This window comes from Eupeodes corollae, chromosome 2 (genome assembly GCF_945859685.1).
Source record: "Eupeodes corollae chromosome 2, idEupCoro1.1, whole genome shotgun sequence".
Classification (NCBI taxonomy): Eukaryota; Metazoa; Arthropoda; class Insecta; order Diptera; family Syrphidae; genus Eupeodes; species Eupeodes corollae.
This window is the reverse complement of record NC_079148.1, coordinates 62,466,803-62,490,067: the sequence shown is the minus strand read 5'-3', so window position 1 is coordinate 62,490,067 and position 23,265 is coordinate 62,466,803. Positions and strand designations below refer to the sequence as shown.

The 23,265-nt window shown below is 34.3% G+C and overlaps 1 protein-coding gene and 1 long non-coding RNA gene across 2 annotated transcripts in view; both read left to right on the top strand.

The window, feature by feature from the left end:
• Nucleotides 1-23,265, top strand: part of LOC129948424 (low-density lipoprotein receptor-related protein 2) — a 384,397-nt gene that overhangs the window by 240,633 nt on the left and 120,499 nt on the right. The window lies entirely within an intron of this gene.
• LOC129948425 (uncharacterized) lies at nt 3,417-4,623 on the top strand. The gene is made up of 2 exons (XR_008781869.1): nt 3,417-4,149; nt 4,226-4,623. It is a non-coding gene; the product is annotated as an uncharacterized LOC129948425 (long non-coding RNA).

Sequence of the window (23,265 nt, the reverse complement as noted above, 5' to 3'; positions counted from 1 at the left end):
AATTCTTATTGAGTGTATAATCTTTTAAAATGGTAGTTACTGGGTACATCGTATAAGTTAAGGTACCTCTGGTCTGGATTCTTAAGGGTAATTCCTCTCTGTGGGGAGGGATACAAATTTAAATTTACATTAATTGCACTTGTAACCTTACGACGAAAGACTTTAATGGCTTTTAAACATTAAACAAAAAAAGTTTAAACATCGTCCTATAATCTACCCTCAGACGTACATAAGTACAGACAAAATAAAAAAGCTAATAAAAAACTTTATGAATAAAAAATAAACATTTTTTTAATAATCAGCTACCCCCAATTCAAGCAATAACAATAACAACAACAAAAAACCCTTATAACAACTTTTTCCAAACGTTCAATAATAAAAAACAAAACAACAACAAAGACAGCCGCAACAAGAGTGCGTCAAACCAGACCGCCAGTAATCCCATAAGACTCATGTTTCATGTTTCATGAAGTTTTACTGTGCTCCAAACCAATATTAGAAGATATATATAAAAAACGAAATATAATATAACCATAAACAAAACACAACAAAAAAGAAGATATTAAAAATTTGTAAAAAGCGTATATTGTAAACTTTCAAAACAGAAGGAATAAAAAATCAAATTGTCCATCGACCATGAAAAAATCGCATCTCTCTAGTTCTTGTTGTTGCAATTTCACTGAACCACAACTTTAGGCAACATAGAATTTGGATTCTAGTCCACAATCTGTTATCCAATACACGGAATAAAAATGATATAAAATCAAAGAGTTTGGCAACGCAGAACGATGGATTGTAATTAAAAAACCTCATTACATATCATTTTAGCCAAAAACACTTTACAAAAACCGATTTCAATTACAATTACAATTACAATTATAATTACAATTACAATTACAATTACAATTACAATTACAATTACAATTACAATTACAATTACAATTACAATTACAATTACAATTACAATTACAATTACAATTACAATTACAATTACAATTACAATTACAATTACAATTACAATTACAATTACAATTACAATTACAATTACAATTACAGTTACAATTACAGTTACAATTACAATTACAATTACAATTACAATTACAATTACAATTACAATTACAATTACAATTACAATTACAATTACAATTACAATTACAATTACAATTACAATTACAATTACAATTACAATTACAATTACAATTACAATTACAATTACAATTACAATTACAATTACAATTACAATTACAATTACAATTACAATTACAATTACAATTACAATTACAATTACAATTACAATTACAATTATAATTACAATTACAATTACAATTACAATTACAATTACAATTACAATTACAATTACAATTACAATTACAATTACAATTACAATTACAATTACAATTACAATTACAATTACAATTACAATTACAATTACAATTACAATTACAATTACAATTACAATTACAATTACAATTACAATTACAATTACAATTACAATTACAATTACAATTACAATTACAATTACAATTACAATTACAATTACAATTACAATTACAATTACAATTACAATTACAATTACAATTACAATTACAATTACAATTACAATTACAATTACAATTACAATTACAATTACAATTACAATTACAATTACAATTACAATTACAATTACAATTACAATTACAATTATAATTACAATTACAATTACAATTACAATTACAATTACAATTACAATTACAATTACAATTACAATTACAATTACAATTACAATTACAATTACAATTACAATTACAATTACAATTACAATTACAATTACAATTACAATTACAATTACAATTACAATTACAATTACAATTACAATTACAATTACAATTACAATTACAATTACAATTACAATTACAATTACAATTACAATTACAATTACAATTACAATCACAATTACAATTACAATTACAATTACAATTACAATTACAATTACAATTACAATTACAATTACAATTACAATTATAATTATAATTACAATTACAATTACAATTAATTTATCGATTTAGTTAAAACTGGTATTGAAAATACTTGGCATGAGATTTTCTTCTTAGTGTACAACGCTACCGCCTCTTTTAGCGCTTTCACAGGCAAATGTGTCTCCTACATTTTTGTATATAGAACTTTCGCTTACTATGGATAAGGTATTTGTACCGTTTTAGTCTGAAATGCTATTGTGGGAGGAACGCCGTAATAAATTTTATTGTGAATAACAAATTTATCATAGTTTTTGCACAGGAAAAGGAAAGCAAAATAGAAGAAGAGGCTGGATTTATTTTTGTTTGTTTTGTTCTCTTTTTTCATTGCAATTATTTTCACAATTTCTGTGAAGTGAAACCGGGTTTATATGCTGCGAAGAGAATATTGAATATATAAATATTTTCGAAATGTAAATAATAAAAACAAAAATGAAGTAAATGAAATATCGGTGTTTAACTTTTTGTTATGCCAAGTTTTTGAAGTTATTGATGAAATTATTATTGACAATATTATCTTAGAACTTTAATTGGATTCAAGTTTAAAGTTGTTGTTTTGAAATTTTGAATCTGAATAAATGCGTAGGCAAAATCATTCTGAAAAAAAATACTAGGTCAACTTGAATTGCTATAAATATTTGAATTATGTTTCAATACGATTCTAGAATATGCGTAACCACATTCTGACCGATTTGTGTCAAGTTTAAAATTGTTTAATTTATATGTCAATTCGTGGTTTTTCTCGTTATTGGATAAATTGTCTATGATCCTTAATAAACACGCAAACAACATATTTTAATTTTAAGAAGCTGGGAATATAAATGAGTTTTAGATGGTTTGAGGTATGTGGTACGTTTTCAAAATGCATCAGGATTTTGACTGACAAATTTTTAATTTAACCTCATGCAATATTATGTTTTGACACTTTAATAATTATTTTAATTGTGATAAACCACAACCGCAAATGAGTAACCACTATTGGTATATTATGTGTTGTTTTGTATATGCATATATATATTTATAAACTTGAAAATATTAAGATGTTTATTATCTTGCTTGCTCCTGAAAACTTACACTACAATGAACATTCAAATTGTTAACCTAAATGTAACCCAAGGTCTTCCAAAATATATTTAGAGAAAAATTTATTGGTTGTTGTCAAATTAATTGTGGCCAGGGGTCAGTAGTTTTTGAAATAAATCTGTTGTTGACTCATAAAAGTCCTATTTAAACTTCTGATGTACAATGTGCACGTGTCACAAGTTGACGAAGATAGAAGATACATAAATGGAATGACATTTTTAATAAACAAGGTTTTTCGATTAAGGATTTCACTACAATTCGTGTAGTTTTAAGATGAATGAAAACGATTTGTAGGAAACGATCTTTAAATAGGTGCCTTTTGCATGCTTATAGATTACATAAAAATATAAAATTGTTTAAACCAAACTAAAACTAAAATAGGTACTTATACTTACTTACAGCTGTACCTAAAAACACCACCAAAATACCCCAAATACTTACCTTTAATCACTCACCTATAAATGAAATCTTCTAAAATACTTAACTTCGAAACCTACTTACCTACCTACTGACCAAAAATACCACAGTGTTATATAATAAATATAAATTGAACTAATTACGCACGCTTGCGCTGCCAGCTTAAAATAATGTGCCTAACCCATAATATTCTCTGGGTGGTACAAATGGAACGCAACCCCATTATTAATTAGTTCTAAAGGAACTTACATCCATGTTGTTCTTTTGTTCACCCGTTCCGGTTAGAAGGAAAATGGCCACGAAGAAGGTTACCGATTAAAAGAAAGTTAAAGCCAAATTCTTTTTTACAAGTTGTCCGAACCAAACGGATGGGTAGATCTCCTCTGCAGTCGAGTAAGTTTCCAAAAAAACAATTTACAGCTTGGCCTGGGACGTTCAATAGATAATAAGGCCATAGCTGGTATTCTATTAATTAAAGATTCGAGTAGTGATTATATAAAATAAAAGAGAATAAAAAAAAAAGTAAGCTGCAAGACTGCGACACACTGCGCGGCGATAGGGAAATTTCTCGATCGTCGACACTTAGTAATCCAATCAGAAAAGGTTTATTCCTAATTGAGTGGCATCCCCCCATAGGGTAAGAAATTAATATAAGAAATATTATTTTTATTAGCGATTCTTTTATATAAAAAAAAAACCAATTAAATTCATAGGGGGATTCGCGAATATTGGCTGCGCCACCTATCAAACAGTAGCGGTAATTGCCAGGACATTTTTACTGGAAGCGACAGGCCAACATATTCCAATCAAAGAAGGGGCAAGAGAAGAATTAAAAACTAAACAAAACTCAAAATTTAATTCAGTGCTTTAAGATTAGATCAGTTAAAGATAAGAAGTAAAGATATGTGTGGAGATAGACGTTGGTGTAGTGTATCTCACTTAAATATTTAAAGTAAAGAAAAAAAAATAAGAAAAGAAACATATTTAGATATATATATATAAAAGTAAAAAGCAAAAAAAAAAAAATCGATAAAATTACAGTCGAAAGAAACAGAACAAAAAAGGAAAAAGAAAAGTGAGTTTGTACAAATGCAAATTATAGGAGTGCGAAGCTGAAAGAAAAATACCCTTAAGATCTATCTTAAATCTATAAAAACTGTGTTGGTGTTCGCGATGATACAAATACTTAACTACTGATATAAGTGCATACCTTATTGTTAAAAAAAAAAAGGATAAATAATGTTAAATTATTAGAATTAATGATAAACAAAAAAAAAACAAAAATTACACAACTTATGAAATGTAGGGATATAAGAGAGTCGGAATATATTTTATAAAAATTTCATATGTGCCATTTTTACTTACCCGTTATCGATAAAAAAAATAATTTATTTTGAAAGAAAATAGTGAAGATCGTTCCCTTTATATAAAAGAAGAAAAGTTAAATTAATTTCATTCACAAATAGCAAAACCAACGATTGACCAGAAATGCTGTGCACAACATTGGAGAGTCGCTGGTAAGTGAATTTTACATTTTTGAATTTTTATGTTTCTTATTAAAAGTATATGTATACATACGTGTACGTAATTACACAATATACGTTGCAGCGATGTATCTTTATACTTTATTTGAAAATTAACCTTAATTTAAGTACTTTGAAGTTATATCGGGAAAGATTTGATCAAGAAGATAGACATTTTTGACGGTAAATAAAAATGAAAGTAAGGAAAGAATTTCGTGTAAAAACTTAAATCTAAGATATTTGAATTGAATAATAAAAGATAATTTTGTAAATTTCGGAAATAACCGATAGAAATCATACGCGTGTATAGTTATTGGTTTATTTTTGTTGTTGGTGGTCGTGAATTTCCGTGAATGCTATAAGAAGCTATGGAGTTTTTAAGTGATCATTAAAAGGGAAATTTGGGAGGTGGGTGTGAAGATAAATGTAGGTGTAAACAAAAATAGAATGTTTCGATAGAAAAAGGGTGAGTCTTTGACTTACCCCTTCTCGATTAGGGCCGTTATGATAGCATGGAGCGTTAGTAATGGCATTGGAAGAATTCGAAATTAGATGTTTATACCTATGTTTATAGACATATTTTTTTTTGAATGCTTTAAGGGTGGGTTAAGAATAGCTCCGAGGGCACGATCATCTATGTCCCTCACCTCTAAGCATGACAGTAGTCAATCTAAGAAACAGTCGGTTTATTATAATTCGGGTCGCTTTGAATCTTTTTTTTTTTACAGTCAAATGAAATCTAAGACTATGGTCTGAATAAAGTAACACGGTTCTTACTCTTGTAACAAGATCCCCCCCCATCGACGAGCTAAGCACAGCAAACAAGCAGACCAGGAAAGTTACGTACGAGGTAGAACCACCCTAGTTACACTGGTGTAGTGGGACTAATAGGTCTGTAAATGTTAGTCCAAGAAAACGTGAAGCATAGTATACTAGGTCAAGCAGAGGAACAAGAAGAATCAGGAGATGTGCTCAGTTTTAATCGGTAACACCTTTGGGTTTGTTTTTTTTTTTGGTTAAAATAGAGCTGATGCGAAAGTTTTTTTTTTGTCATCTGAATTTTATCTTGTAACTCTGAACCATTCGTGTGTGAGAATATAAGTGTAGTTATGCACACTTCAAACCAATAATTAATAATGTTACAGATGGCGCCCAAAAACGTGGGGCCCGAATTTTAATGACCGATTTGTAAAGAAACAAAAAAACATTTTTTTTTGTTCACATCACGTACATATCTTTTCATTAGGGATCTTTTGAAATATGTAAACATTAGTTAGAGAGAAAAATGTATCTAATATTTGTGTCTAATGAACACCTGATAGTAATATGCGTTCACAGATGTCCGAGGAGTAGAGTTGTGCTTATCAACTCCTGTCAGTTGCATTAGTTAACGCTATTACTGACAACACATATTTAACTTTTTTTTATCATTGTCCGTACTTTAAAACTTAATTTTTTTTGAGGTAGCTGAAGGCAATAAGAAAAAAGAAAAAATTTGAATAGATTCATTGGTAGTTTTTTTTCGAAAACAAGATCTTTGTCCGGTAGAAAAAAGGACAAGTAGCTATCCTGATCTACGACTGTAGCGAAGACTTGAAACTTTCGTGTATGAAGAAACATTACCTTAATAATCGATGTACTTTCTAAACTAATAACGTGGTGTTCAACATTATAGTAGCAATTGCCTAAACTTATTAAAATAAAACATACCGAAACATTTAAAGGATTTCCAGTAACTTGAGTAAAGTCTCTTAAGTTATGATTGTTGTATCGTTTAGAGGAATATGGTTTTTTTTATTAATGAAGTTTTGGTTCGATGAAATGCTTAGAGTTTAAAAAAATATGACGAAGACTTTTTAATTTTTTTTATCGAATAGTTTTTGTTTATAAAATCTCTTCAACTCTCACATCCACTTCCCAGAAACATATTTAAAGTAAATCTATTAGTTCATTACCTGTATAGTTTTTTATTAAATTCATAATTCTTTTATTTTAGTTTAAGAAAAATTGAATTTCAATTTTCAGTAGTAGCTTGGAGTAGTTTTTTTCGGATTTGTTTTATCATTCTCCTTTCCTTTGACAGGGAAGAAAAAACACATAAACTAAACAAATTGACGAATAGTAGATATATTAACAGTTTTCATCTTTAAATTAGTAAATACCAGATTAGTGACTTGACACGATGGTAGGAAGAGGACGTAGCAAAAATAAGAAAAGTAGTAGTAGAAACGGAACACCCCCTAGGGACGATAGTATAGTTGACCAATCAATAGTCGATGGTGAACCTTTGGCTACAGGATCAGGCATACGAACGGCTATTAGTCAAAATGGGTCCATGGATCAACCAGTTATTAATCGGAGGAATAGTTGCACTATTAGGGATGGCAATACGTCAAAAGATGCCGAACAATTTGAAACATACATTCAAGAAGTAGTCACGGCAACTGTGGGATTGAAGAGGACCGAAGACCAACAGTTCATACGGCAAGAGTTGGAGCGAAGTCATACTGAATTAGTAAGCCAGGTTAGAGCCATTGTAAGGGAAACCCTTGCCAATGTTACTCCTGCACCCCCTCCAAACACGCAAAATGCTCGTAATTTTAGTGACGGAAATACCCCTATAGAACGACAAACTGAATATTCTCAGCGTATTAATGACAATGTTCAGACTTCGAATGTTTATCCAACAGAGAGACAAAATGTTCTCCCGGTAAACATGGCTCGTGGTTCGAACGTTGATAACTTTTTAGCTCAGTTGAGCAACTTGAACATAAATGTTTCACCATCAAATTCGAATCAACCTAATGTAGCTCCTGTTCCATCTCCATCGTCTTCAACGTTACGCTTTCCACATTATCATAAATGGGGAATAAAATTCGACTCAAAGAACATGTCTATTGACCAATTTTTATTTCGTCTCGAAAGGATAAAAGACAGTCACCATGCAACGTGGATGGAAGTGGTTTATAATTTTCATCACTTTGTAAGTGGTCGAGCGGAAACATGGTATTGGATGTTCCTTAAGAACAATCCAAATGCTTCCTGGCCAGCCTTACGTCTAGCTCTTATCGAGCAATATAGGAGTCTAGAGACTGATTCGGAATTAGCTCGAAAAATGGCAGATCGAAAACATTTGCCAAACGAAAGTTTCGATGATTTTTATGACGATCTTAACCAAATGAATTCAAGGTTACGTTCACCTAAGCCTGTGAAAGAAATGATAGAACTTATAAAACAGAACGTACGTCGTAGAATGGGTGAGTTGTTGATAACTTTCAGTACTCATAGTTTGCCAGAGATGGTCTATGTGTGTCGCACCATTGAAAAGTTTCTAAACGCGTGTGACCAGGGTAAAAATAAGTATCCTACTAACAACTCCAGTCAATCATTTCGGCGTCACGTTAGTGAGTTAGATAATGTTTTAGAAGACTCTGACTATGTCATTCCAGCGAAAGTTGAGGCCTACCATAGGGAAGCCAATATACTTAAATGTTGGAATTGCAAAGTAGAAGGTCATTCATTCCGAGAATGTGACAATCCTAAACGGAATTTATTTTGTTTTAGGTGCGGTCGAGAGGATGTAATAACTCCTAACTGCGATAAATGTTCGGGAAACCGAAAACCGAGCAATTCCTTGACCGGGGGGAAATGTTCGAGGGGAGAGAACCCGGAAAACTAGAAAAAACGGAAAAGATAACTTTATTACAAATTTCACCGGAAGAGACAAAACGAAGGGTAGAATCCCGAAATAACCATACAGTAACAAAAAATGATAGGCCGATTAAATCATTACATCAGAGGGTAAAAGAGTATTATGAGGCTCGAAAAAGGATAGTAACATTTCCCACAGCTGAAATTAAGGTTCTGAAATTAAGAGAGAAAATGAAGAAGAAGAAACAATTGTACAAATCAGTAGCAACGACGGTTCTGAATTGCTCAGCAGATGATCCTCGTCCATATGTAACAATCGAAGTTTTTGGTAAACAACTACTCGGATTGTTAGATTCAGGAGCAAGTTTGAGTTGTCTTGGTGCGGGTGCTATGGAATTTTTGAAAGAAAATAACATACGGTTTAAGAGATTCTCTTCATCTATATCTACTGCCGATGGTCAAAAACAAGACATTGTGGGTATGGTAACGGCGGAAGTCCATTATAAAGGTAAAGCCAAAATCATGGATTTGTTTGTCGTACCATCCTTGACGCAACAGTTATATCTAGGTGTAGATTTTTGGAAATTTTTCAAAGTAGCCCCTCAAATCATTTCAGAAATAGCGATCAGCCAATGTACAGAGAAGAAAATAAGCAGTGAGTGTGATCTCAAAGATCAAGAACGTGAAATATTAAATTCTACCATTAAACTTTTTCCTTCATTTGCTACGAAAGGCTTGGGGAAGACTCATTTGATAGAACATTTTATTGACACAGGGGACGCGGTACCAATAAAACAAAGACATTATCCCATTTCACCAGCAATACAAGCTCTAATATACGAAGAATTGGACCGTATGCTTGCTTTAGGGGTCATTGAAGAAAGCTCTAGTGCATGGAGTTCTCCTGTCGTTTTAGTACGTAAACCTGGAAAAAACCGACTTTGCCTAGACTTTCGTAAAGTGAACCAAGTTACGAAGAAAAATGCGAGCCCAATCGCACATATAGAGGGACTGCTAGCTCGACTTTCAGAGACACACTTTATTTCGAGTGTGGATCTGAAAGACGCGTATTGGCAGATACCCTTAGAAAAAAGTTCAAGGGAAAAGACAGCATTCACAGTACCGGGGAGACCGCTTTATCAATTTAAGGTGATGCCCTTTGGTCTTTCCAATGCAGCACAAAGCCTTACGTATTTGATGAATATAGTTGTGCCTTCCGAATTGCGAGACCAAGTATTCGTTTACTTAGACGACTTGCTCGTTATATCAAAAACATTCGAAGAACACATGCGAATTTTAGCTATTATAGCAAAAAAGTTACTAGATGCAGGCTTGACGATAAACGTCGAAAAGTCGAAATTTTGTTTCAAAGAACTTCAGTATCTCGGATATATAGTAGGACAGGGTTGTTTGAAACCGGATCCGGCAAAAATTTCCGCTATTCTTGACTTTCCGGTACCAAAAACACCAAAACAAGTCCGAAGATTTCTTGGAATGGCAGGATGGTACCGTAGGTTTGTCGGTAACTTTTCAACGCTAGCAGCTTCTATGACAGACACTCTAAAGAAAAATAAAAAGTTTATATTCGGAAAGGATGCTGAAGTAGCTTTTGAAGCGATTAAGACAGCTTTAACATCTGAACTTGTTCTTATTAACCCTGACTTCTCGAAAGAATTTATAATACTTTGCGATGCGTCAGCAACTGGCATTGGCTGTGTTTTATGCCAAAAAGATGCAAGTGGAACCGAAAGACCCATTTATTATTTCTCGCAAAAACTAAACAAAGCTCAGCGTAATTATTCAGTAACAGAAAGGGAATGTTTGGCAGCTGTTAGAGGTATCCAAAAATTTCGACCGTATGTTGAAGGGTACAGATTTAAAGTAATAACTGATCACTCCAGCCTGAAATGGTTAATGAGTCTTCGAGATCCGACAGGCAGGTTAGCGCGTTGGAGTCTCAAACTCCAGGGATTCGATTTTGGGATCGAACACCGGAAGGGTACCTTAAATGTAGTACCCGATGCTCTATCTCGAGTCTATGAGGTAGAGGCACTACATTCAAGTGTATGTCCACCGGAGACGATGTCAACGGATCCCACAGAAGTTCTGCATGTAGATTTACAGGATCCGAGTTTTCAGTCAGAAGAATATCTTCAAATTGCCGAACACGTCAACAAAAATAAAGAACAGCTCCCGGACCTTCAAGTTTCTGATGGTTTCATCTATAAAAAAGTCAGACATTGTAGAGGAAATCCGTTAGAAGACGATTTAAGTTGGAAACTGTGGATTCCAGCAGCATTGACAAATCGATTGATTGCATTGGCTCATTGTCCGCCAAGAGCTTCACACGGTGGAATTAGCAAAACCTTGTATAAACTACGACAACAATTTTTCTGGCCAAATATGGCATCTCATGTCAAAACCTATCTTGAAAATTGCGAGGTCTGTAAGATGACTAAAGCACCAAATAACACATTAAGAGCAGAAATGGGGAAATCTTTCTCAGTAGACAGGCCATTTCAGCACTTATATGTGGATTTTCTTGGCCCTTACCCAAGATCTAAAAATGGGAATACTCAAATCGTTATCGCTTTAGACCAATTAACAAAATTCGTACTAATAAAACCTATCAGAAAGGCAACAGCTCAATCAGTTATAAAATTCCTAGAGCAGGATATCTTTTTAATGTTTGGCGTACCAGAAAGTATACTTTCTGATAATGGAACTCAATTCATAGGTCATGAATTTTCCAAAATGATCAAAAATTTCGGCATTACTCATTACAGAACGGCAGTGTATTCACCCCAAGCAAATGCGAGCGAACGAGTAAATCGTTCAATCCTTGCCGCAATACGAGCTTATATTGACCCTAAACAATCCAATTGGGACGTACTCTTACCTTCTATTGGGAGCGCACTTCGTTCTACAGTACATTCCGCAATCGGTATGTCACCTTTCGAAGCCTTATTCGGACAGCGTATCATAGAGCATGGTACGGACTACAAGCTTTTACGTGGGTTAAACGGATTGAATCACTCCGAATTAGATTGGCTACCTAAGGCAGCCAAAATGAATATGCTACACAATTACTTGAAGTCAGCCCTAGAACGAGCTCACGAATCTTACCAAAAACGGTATAATTTGAGGAGTAGGATAGTATCATACCAGATAGGGGATAAGTTATATAGGCGTAATTTTGTTTTAAGTGACGCAGCTAAGCATCTCAACGCGAAATTATGCCCAAAATTCATTAAAGTCACGGTTCGTAAAGTTATAGGAAACAACCTGTATGAGGTAATTGACGAAAAAGGTCACAAAACAGTAGTTCATTCGAAAGATCTAAAAAAATAATTTGTTTTCATTCTATTGCGTGGAATTTTTATTCATTGCCCGGCTTAATCAGCTGAACATGAGACACCTTTTAAAAGGATCATCATACGCCAAACACAAATTTTGTTTTCATATCCTTTTTTCTATAGGATGTCTATTACAAAAAGGATATGTTGTGTAGGAAACGATCTTTAAATAGGTGCCTTTTGCATGCTTATAGATTACATAAAAATATAAAATTGTTTAAACCAAACTAAAACTAAAATAGGTACTTATACTTACTTACAGCTGTACCTAAAAACACCACCAAAATACCCCAAATACTTACCTTTAATCACTCACCTATAAATGAAATCTTCTAAAATACTTAACTTCGAAACCTACTTACCTACCTACTGACCAAAAATACCACAGTGTTATATAATAAATATAAATTGAACTAATTACGCACGCTTGCGCTGCCAGCTTAAAATAATGTGCCTAACCCATAATATTCTCTGGGTGGTACAAATGGAACGCAACCCCATTATTAATTAGTTCTAAAGGAACTTACATCCATGTTGTTCTTTTGTTCACCCGTTCCGGTTAGAAGGAAAATGGCCACGAAGAAGGTTACCGATTAAAAGAAAGTTAAAGCCAAATTCTTTTTTACAAGTTGTCCGAACCAAACGGATGGGTAGATCTCCTCTGCAGTCGAGTAAGTTTCCAAAAAAACAATTTACAGCTTGGCCTGGGACGTTCAATAGATAATAAGGCCATAGCTGGTATTCTATTAATTAAAGATTCGAGTAGTGATTATATAAAATAAAAGAGAATAAAAAAAAAAGTAAGCTGCAAGACTGCGACACACTGCGCGGCGATAGGGAAATTTCTCGATCGTCGACACTTAGTAATCCAATCAGAAAAGGTTTATTCCTAATTGAGTGGCATCCCCCCATAGGGTAAGAAATTAATATAAGAAATATTATTTTTATTAGCGATTCTTTTATATAAAAAAAAAACCAATTAAATTCATAGGGGGATTCGCGAATATTGGCTGCGCCACCTATCAAACAGTAGCGGTAATTGCCAGGACATTTTTACTGGAAGCGACAGGCCAACATATTCCAATCAAAGAAGGGGCAAGAGAAGAATTAAAAACTAAACAAAACTCAAAATTTAATTCAGTGCTTTAAGATTAGATCAGTTAAAGATAAGAAGTAAAGATATGTGTGGAGATAGACGTTGGTGTAGTGTATCTCACTTAAATATTTAAAGTAAAGAAAAAAAAATAAGAAAAGAAACATATTTAGATATATATATATAAAAGTAAAAAGCAAAAAAAAAAAAATCGATAAAATTACAGTCGAAAGAAACAGAACAAAAAAGGAAAAAGAAAAGTGAGTTTGTACAAATGCAAATTATAGGAGTGCGAAGCTGAAAGAAAAATACCCTTAAGATCTATCTTAAATCTATAAAAACTGTGTTGGTGTTCGCGATGATACAAATACTTAACTACTGATATAAGTGCATACCTTATTGTTAAAAAAAAAAAGGATAAATAATGTTAAATTATTAGAATTAATGATAAACAAAAAAAAAACAAAAATTACACAACTTATGAAATGTAGGGATATAAGAGAGTCGGAATATATTTTATAAAAATTTCATATGTGCCATTTTTACTTACCCGTTATCGATAAAAAAAATAATTTATTTTGAAAGAAAATAGTGAAGATCGTTCCCTTTATATAAAAGAAGAAAAGTTAAATTAATTTCATTCACAAATAGCAAAACCAACGATTGACCAGAAATGCTGTGCACAACATTGGAGAGTCGCTGGTAAGTGAATTTTACATTTTTGAATTTTTATGTTTCTTATTAAAAGTATATGTATACATACGTGTACGTAATTACACAATATACGTTGCAGCGATGTATCTTTATACTTTATTTGAAAATTAACCTTAATTTAAGTACTTTGAAGTTATATCGGGAAAGATTTGATCAAGAAGATAGACATTTTTGACGGTAAATAAAAATGAAAGTAAGGAAAGAATTTCGTGTAAAAACTTAAATCTAAGATATTTGAATTGAATAATAAAAGATAATTTTGTAAATTTCGGAAATAACCGATAGAAATCATACGCGTGTATAGTTATTGGTTTATTTTTGTTGTTGGTGGTCGTGAATTTCCGTGAATGCTATAAGAAGCTATGGAGTTTTTAAGTGATCATTAAAAGGGAAATTTGGGAGGTGGGTGTGAAGATAAATGTAGGTGTAAACAAAAATAGAATGTTTCGATAGAAAAAGGGTGAGTCTTTGACTTACCCCTTCTCGATTAGGGCCGTTATGATAGCATGGAGCGTTAGTAATGGCATTGGAAGAATTCGAAATTAGATGTTTATACCTATGTTTATAGACATATTTTTTTTTGAATGCTTTAAGGGTGGGTTAAGAATAGCTCCGAGGGCACGATCATCTATGTCCCTCACCTCTAAGCATGACAGTAGTCAATCTAAGAAACAGTCGGTTTATTATAATTCGGGTCGCTTTGAATCTTTTTTTTTTTACAGTCAAATGAAATCTAAGACTATGGTCTGAATAAAGTAACACGGTTCTTACTCTTGTAACAAGATCCCCCCCCATCGACGAGCTAAGCACAGCAAACAAGCAGACCAGGAAAGTTACGTACGAGGTAGAACCACCCTAGTTACACTGGTGTAGTGGGACTAATAGGTCTGTAAATGTTAGTCCAAGAAAACGTGAAGCATAGTATACTAGGTCAAGCAGAGGAACAAGAAGAATCAGGAGATGTGCTCAGTTTTAATCGGTAACACCTTTGGGTTTGTTTTTTTTTTTGGTTAAAATAGAGCTGAGGCGAAAGTTTTTTTTTTGTCATCTGAATTTTATCTTGTAACTCTGAACCATTCGTGTGTGAGAATATAAGTGTAGTTATGCACACTTCAAACCAATAATTAATAATGTTACAGATTCAAGGCACGATTACGGTTGCAGTATTATAATCTTTTCGAAAAATTCTCCATGACCGATAGCCATTTGCGGCTAAATGTCATTAATAACTAAAATCACGGAGTCAGCTTTGAAGAAAGTTAGCAACTGGGCCGCGAGTTTTGAACTAGGAGTTAACCCAAGTAAAACTGAACTGTTGTTCTTTACCACCAAAACTAAAGTACCGCCCTTCACGCTACCTCGACTCAACGGTCCAATCCTATAATTGTTTTCCAGGGCAAAATATTTGGGAGTTATACTCGACCCTAAACTAAACTGGAAACTTAATATTAAGTACGGGTTAAGAAGACCTGTGTTACCTTTTACGCCTGCAGCAAAACTTTCGGCGAAAAGTGGGGACTTCAGTCGAAGATGATTTTATGGACGTACACAGTCGTAGTGCGTCCAATCTTAACATATGGTTCGATTGTGTGGTGGCCTGCTCTTAGCAAAGCCTATAATATTGATAAGCTAAAGAAGGTTCAGAGAACAGCTTGCGTGGGCACCACAGGGACCATGCGTACTTGCCCAACGGACGATTTAAACGTCATTTTGGATCTTCTACCAATCTATTAAATACATAGTTTCCTGCAGCGCTATTAGGCTGAAGGAATCAAACAGCTGGTTGTCAAAACCTTATGGTCACAACACCACAACGAAATTGATTCCCTCAGATATTATCTCGGTAGACACTGACTACTGCGCTCCTACTTTGAACCTTAGTAAGGCTTTTTAGGTTATTTTCCCATCGAGAGAAGATTGGGAGGATGACATCGTGTCGATAGGTTTCGACACAACCATCTTTACTGACTGGAGTTGGTTCTGGGGTCTTTTCTGAGTCCCTAAATGTAGCTTAATCCCTTAGGCTTCCTGACTTTGCTAGCGTTTTTCAGGCTGAACTGCTTGCAATAAGGGAGGCATGTAAGATACTTAAACAAAGCCCAAACCAAAATCGAAATGCGGCTATCTTCACAGACAGTCAGGCAGCTGTCAAAGCCATTAACTCGGCAACATCCTCATCTAAATTGGTCCAGCAATGTCGCGATGAGCTTGCGAGCCTGAATTTTAACCTCGGTGTCATTCTGATCTGGGTTCCGGCCCATAGTGGTATCGTGGGAAATGACGGGCTGACGAGCTAGCCAGGGAAGGATCGGCCCTTCATAGCTCACTTGCGGAAATGTTTAACATTCCTCTTGGTACTATGAAGGGTAAAATCTTTTCTATCTACCAAACTGAATCAAACCGCAGGTGGAGCAATTTACCCTACTGCATTATATCTAGGAAGATATGGCCCACCTATAATAAAACCCGTACAAACGATCTTCTATGCAGGCCAAGGCAAGACAAAGCGGGGAATTTTGCGGTTTGTACCGGACATTGGCCTATAGGAGTTCATGCAGAGAAGTTGGGTATCTCTTACAACACCTTTTGTCGTAGCTGTAGTGACCAAAGAGAAAGTGAAACGATAATCCATTTCCTCTGCAAATGTCCTGCTTTGGCAAACACTAGAATGATACTTTGGAAAAGCATTCTTTCACGAGCTTGATGAGCTATCTGAGACAAAGATTAGAGACCTAATTTACTTTCTTAATGCAACAAAATGGCTCTAACATAATCGCTATGAAGCTTCTCTATAAATCTATCCCTTTCAACCAAAATTTAAACGAGTTTTTGGTATCAAAACGGCGCACTACAGCGCTAATTGGATCTCAGGCTAGGTTGCCTTGAGATCGCCATTTCTACCCCACTAAAATCATTCCATCTTTGAGAACAATTTTTGAATCCATTATCGACTTTTGGAATAGACCTTATCTTTCACTTGGTTCCAAAACAAAAGTTCTAAAGGTGAATTTAAAACCTTTGAACAATAAATCCGTTCCGAATTGTGGTCATTTTGAAATAAGGAAACATCTTTCGCAAAATTTTGATTGTTTCATTGCTTGTGTTGCACGTCTTGGTCTCGGTAGCTTAATTCTTTCGCCGTGACATTTGCACCAATACATTGTTTGTTCTTCGGGATAGATGAGATTTTCAACGATCATGCTTTGAATTTTCGAGCTTCAAATATGATAAATTCTGCTTTTTAACGTGGCTTCCGAGGTGAGATTGGCGCCAGTAAAAAAAGGTGATTTTTTGATGAAAATTCTGATGTTTTGATTCATATCAAGACCAAATCACCGAAAAAACAATGCTGTTGGAGATCACCTAACTTGAGTTTTTTTGTTGCCTGAACTTTAATGGTCTAAAGTTCTTATGCGAAAAACTGTTTTATACCGTTTGTAAAATACATATCTCCAAAAAAAAAACGTTTCAATTCTTTACGTTACTACTTTATGCCAACAGCAAACATTTATTTCTGGTCTATATACCTCAACGATGGAGAGTTTTAAAGGTAGTTTTTTATTCCCAAGGCGGGCAAATTCTCGCATGTCAACCCTAAAGACCTAAGACCTATTAGCCTATCATCATTTATATTCAAAACTCTGGAGCGATTGATCGATATCCATATACGTAATAGCATTGATAAGAGACTATCAATGTCTCAGCATGCTTACTGGAAAGGAAAATCGGTAGAAACAGCCTAGCCCACTCTGGTAAGAACTATCGAATACTCCCTAGAGCAAAAGGAATATACTATGGTGGCCTTCCTGGATATTGATGACGCTTTCAACAACGTTGACACATCCTTCTGCTATGACGACCTTAAACGTGGAATACTCTGTGAGTTGATTAATCTAATGCTAAAAAGCAGTATCATCAACTCTAAGTTGGGGGATTTTTGCACAAAAAGGTCTGTCAGTAGAGGCACTCCACAAGGTGGTGTTCTGTCCCCTTTCCTGTGGAACAGAGTGGTTGGCGATATACTAATATCCCTTGAAAGGGAAGGCTACAAAGTTACAGGAGAACATCCTAATACACTGAGACCTCCTCCAAAACGCACTCAATATGGTCACTAGATGGGCTGATCACTGCGGACTTAGTATTAATCCTCAAAAAACAGACCTGGTCCTTTTCACACGGAAATACAAGATCCAAGTAATTTTACCTCCTTCAATAAAAGGTTTACCACTAATTTTTACCAATGAAGCCAAATATCTTGATCTGTTATTGGACACAAAATTAAGTTCGAAATCTAATATACAGGAAAGAGTTAAAAAAGCTACAGCCAGCTCTTTTCCTTTGCAAGAAAGCCATAGGAAGCAAATGGGGTTTTCAACCTCGCTTAACCTACTGGCTACACACATCGGTCATCCGACCAATACTTATCTACGGGGTTGCAGTATGGTGGACTGCACTGGAGAAAGTCACATACTACGACAAAATCAGCAGAGTCCAACGCACTTCATGCCTCTGTATAACCGGGGCATTGAGAACCACACCCTCAGCAGCGTTAGACACCCCTCGACATCTTCAGTAAATAAGTGGCAGCGAGTACAGTGATAAGACTCGACGCATCATCTCAATGGATCAACAACAATGTGGGGCACTCCATCATTTTGAACCTCTTTGGTTCTATACAAAGTACATAGACTACACTATTCCTAAACCCCTTTTTGGAAAAAACTTCCAGGTATCCATTCCATCTAGAGATGAATGGGAAGGCAAAAAACTCCTGGATAACAAAAGTTTTTATTTTTATAGAGATGGATCCAAGACAAATGAGGGAGTTGGTATTGATGTGTACTCAGAAAAGCTTTATCTAAGCATCTCATTCCGCCTCCCTAATCATTGTAGCGTCTTCCAGCAAAAATCAAAGAGGTTTTCTCCATGCTAAGAGAAAACGTGATATCAACTTCTCTGACAGTCAGACTGGTATTAAATGTCTTGACGGTGTCTCAACTAAATCTCAAACGGCTCTCGATTGTCGATCATCTCTTATGGAGATGGCGCAGCAATTTAACATTCAACTTTGTCGGGTGCCGGGCCACAGAGACATCACGGGAAATTGTAGAGCCGATGAACTCGCTAAAAATGGATCCGTCATGCCTATTTCACCTGAAAGGGAGGAGATAGGTATACCGATGTAAACTTCTACTAAAAGAAACAGATTTTGCGATAGCAAATTCTATGTGCACAATTTACCAACATGCCCAGCCACAAAACTCCTATGGTCTTCACTTGACCTAAAGCGCTCTAAACAATTTGTCATTTCAAAGCAGACTTCATATTAATTCCCTATTAGGTGTCATTACGGGACACTGCCTGTAGCCTCAAATGACTTCTTCAGGAGCTGTATAAACGAAGAAGAAGAGGAAACAAAATCTCACCTTCTCTGCACTTGCTCTTTCACTAAGTCGCAAACTTCATCTGGGAGACTACTCTTTTGATAATCCCAGTAAACTAGCTAAATAGGATATGAAATATCTTATTTGCTTAATAAAAAGCTCACTGTTTGATACCGTTTGTAAAATACATATCTTCAAAAAAACGTCACGATTTTTTATGTCGCTACTTTATGCAAACAGCCCAAATGTGTCCATTAATTTTACTACTGCGTCGGGAAGGTGCTTCACGACGACGACGCGGCCAAAATTTTTAACGCATTGTTGCTTGTATCGTTCTATTTTAATCACGGATATAATTTTAATTGACAAATCAAAACAAATGACAGCTGCCCAAAAACCCAAAATTATTCAAATTTGAAGTATAGAAGCCCTTGTAAAGATGTTTTCGAATAAAGTTCTGTTAACTAAGCCAAAAATTTTCGAGTTCTTCATTATCGTTTGAATTAAAGACTCTTTTGTTCAGCTGAAAGATATTTGTCAGTTCTTGTAAATAATTCTTTTGCTACTTTATCTGCGATCTTATTACTTTTAATACCTGTGTTACCTGGCATCCAAAGATAAAGATATATTGACATCGTTAAAGGTTTTATTTGCACTCTTGATTCCGGCTAAGATACTTAAGCTATCAGTGGGGATCAGTATCTTCTCTACCCAGAGCGCTTTTAATAATGCTATACTTTCAGTTAGATAACTGTTAACTCCGTTTGGTAAGATCCCTTGCAAGGCGATATGGTTACTTGTCGAATTTTCATCTTTGTAAAATCAATCTGTGTTCAATGGCCTTATAGGTCTTTCAATTTCAATTAGTTTTCTCTGAAGCATAGAAAACAGTTGATTAAAAGGTGTTTTCTTTTTTAAAACTTGAGGCTCTCTTGTCGATAGATAGCAAGTGCCTTTTCTGTGAAAATGGTTACGAGGACCTGAGGTCGTCTCGCGATTCTAAAGGAATACATCAATGTGCCGAAACGAATGATAATATTTTGCTTATTGAGGATATTAATTTTTCCTGTTTTGCTTCAAAGACCTTATTGTGAAGCTTGGTGTAGAGAATGGGTTATATCAATAAGGGCTTTGCTCATCAAAGTAACTGCTCTCCTCTGTCCCCAGTTCTCCTGTAGATGTTTTTTAGTATTTATTTATGGCTATAGCAATGCTCTTCAGCATTTGCTTTGTGGTCCCATTTTAGATTGCCACTGAAGGTTACACCAAGCCCTTTTAGTTCTTTTTTGAGACTGATTATAGAATTTCGAACTGTTAGAGGAGATTTTATTCGGCATATGTGAGAGATTTGAAAATTGTGTTAACATTTAATGGATCGTCTAAAACTACCATCAAAATATTGTCTACATAAAAACCAACAAAATATACTGAAAATTAAATCTCTTATTGTAAAATCTTTAGTTTTTAAAGCAAAGAAAAAAGTAATTAAGTTTGTTCATTTATTTATTTATTTACCCAATTTTTACTTTAAGATAAGCCTAGTGACATACAAGTCTCAACCATTCCAGTTTGCGAGTCATGTCCGGGATGAAGGGACCTACAGTTTTTATACTGAATCAGAACGACTAATTTGAGAAAGCATTTACAAAACAAGAATTACTCTTGGAGAATTAGTCCATTCTTCGTAAGAGACAGGACCCTAGGGTGACAATGATTAACTCCAGGACCTCTGGCATGTTCTACGCACTAACCATCAGCTCCATCCAAGTTTTCAATGACAATAACAAAATAAATTAGGTGGCGCAACAGACCATGAAGAACCAGGGCCTAGTGACTTACAACTCTCAACCATTCCTGTGTGCGAGTAATGTTGTCAGAGATGGTAGGGACCTACAGTTTACATGCCGAATCCGAACGGATAATTTGAGAAAGCACTTTTTCATGACAGAATTTAATCTTGGAGAATTTGTCGATTCCTCGCAAGAGGCAGTACCCGTGAAAAAAGTTAGGTGGCATAGGCAGCGATTTAACCCAAGAACCCTTGCATCGCAGTCCAACGCACTAACCATCACGCTACGGGTACTTCATTTTTTTAATGACGCTGTGGCATAATTGATGTTCTTTGGCGTTAATGTGCCAAATTCTCTGATCTTTTAGCTCTTGCATTTTTTCTGGATTATCGACACACACTTTTTATTTAAAGTAACCCCATTTCTACCATTCTGACCATATGTCAAGGAGCTCGAGTTTTTGAGTCAATTGCAACTTGTAAGCGTGTAAACAACAACAACAGCAGCAATATTTTCTGCAGTACGAGCATGCGCTGGTATTTTCACACCTTCTACGGACCCATTTTTTCAAAATTTTGCACTATTTTTCGATTATTTTTGACATTTTGACGATTACCGGAAAAATCGCGAAGGCACGAAATTAGTTTTAAATTGAAAGCATTAAACGACTTGCTGGATTATGAATCTTTCCATGGTTCCGATTGAGTAAGTCGAAATTGATAAATTTCAAATTAAATCCAGACAAATCTTGAAGCTTAGGTGTGGTTCATATTCAGCATCGGCCCCAAAATTTAACCACCCTTTTTTCTTCAAAAAAATAATGTATCCAAATCTCGTTAGCAAGCGTTTTGTGTTTAATACGTTTTGTATTAAAAATCATATAAATTGCAACCTTAGAAGAAAATCCTTTAGCTTTTTAACCCCAAAAAACAAAAATCATTATATTAAACACCACAACAAAAGCTAAACGAAAAAACATTGAACACTGAATCCTTCAGGCATAAACACATGCTCAAGGAACCAGAAACAAACAACTGTTTCGAATCTAAATGCTTGGCACCTTTTTTTTAAGGGATGACTCTGCCAACATCAGCAGAAGGACACCAAAAAAAATACAAAATACTAACAAAAAAGAAAGGATTTCAGTCTGGGAAATAAGAATAATAAGAATAACATTTATGTGAATTTAAGTGGCAATAGGGAACAGTCAGCATTTGAGGATTCTCTTAAGTACAATGGGTCCTTGTGAATAAGGGATTCACAAAAACGGTGCACAGTGGGGTAGTATATAACTCAAATTAATTAAATAAAATACTTTGATTTATTTATGTATGTATGTATGTATGTACCTATATAATATTTATGAAAAGTTTCAAGGCAAGAAAGTTGTATTTTTTTGGGGTGATAACGATTTTCCTTTGTTGCTTTTTCAGAAAGTAAAATATTGTAATATCATGTTCATGGTTAAAGTGTGGTAAGTTGCTCAAATACCCTTTTGATTATCGAATCTTGTGGCTTCAATGTTAAACTTTTAAGCCAAGCTACATCTCTTTCTTTATTTTATTCGATGAAAGATATGACTCCCAGGAGTGGGAGTTAAATTTGTCTTGTTGCATAATCGACATACATGTCTCTTTTTATGGTTGATTCATAAATTCTCCAAAACCTTTGATAAAATAAAACATCGTTCTAATTTTATGTCTTTTCCCCTTCCCCACTGTGGAAACGATATACGTACCATCAGAATAAAACAAAAATATGCTAAAGATTAAACGTAATATAATTAAATTGCATTATCTTACGCAGAATGTTACAACAAAGCTTCCGTCAAAGCTGTGAATTTTATTTCTTTTCTCCACAAACAAAAAATATTCATTACAAACAAAAGTATAGGCAGGTTTCAAAAAAAAAAGAGGAGAGAGGGCTTTGGCCTTATTTGATGTCATATCGTATAAAATTCCCAAAGTAAAAGGCTTTTATATTTATTTTTATTATTATGACTTTACGGAAGAAAGCAACTCAAAAAAAAGGAAAATGATGGAAAATATAATTTTTTAAGGGTACAAAACAAGTATACGAGTTGTGGAAGCAGGGGAGTAAGGTATAGCTTGCGAAATTGTAAAGCACCAAAAATTTAAACAAAAAAATACTTTCATCATCTAATAATGAAAAAAAAAACAAAAACGCTTTTACAGAAGTTAAAAAAAAAAGTAGATGGATGTTCAGTGTTGCTTCATTCGAA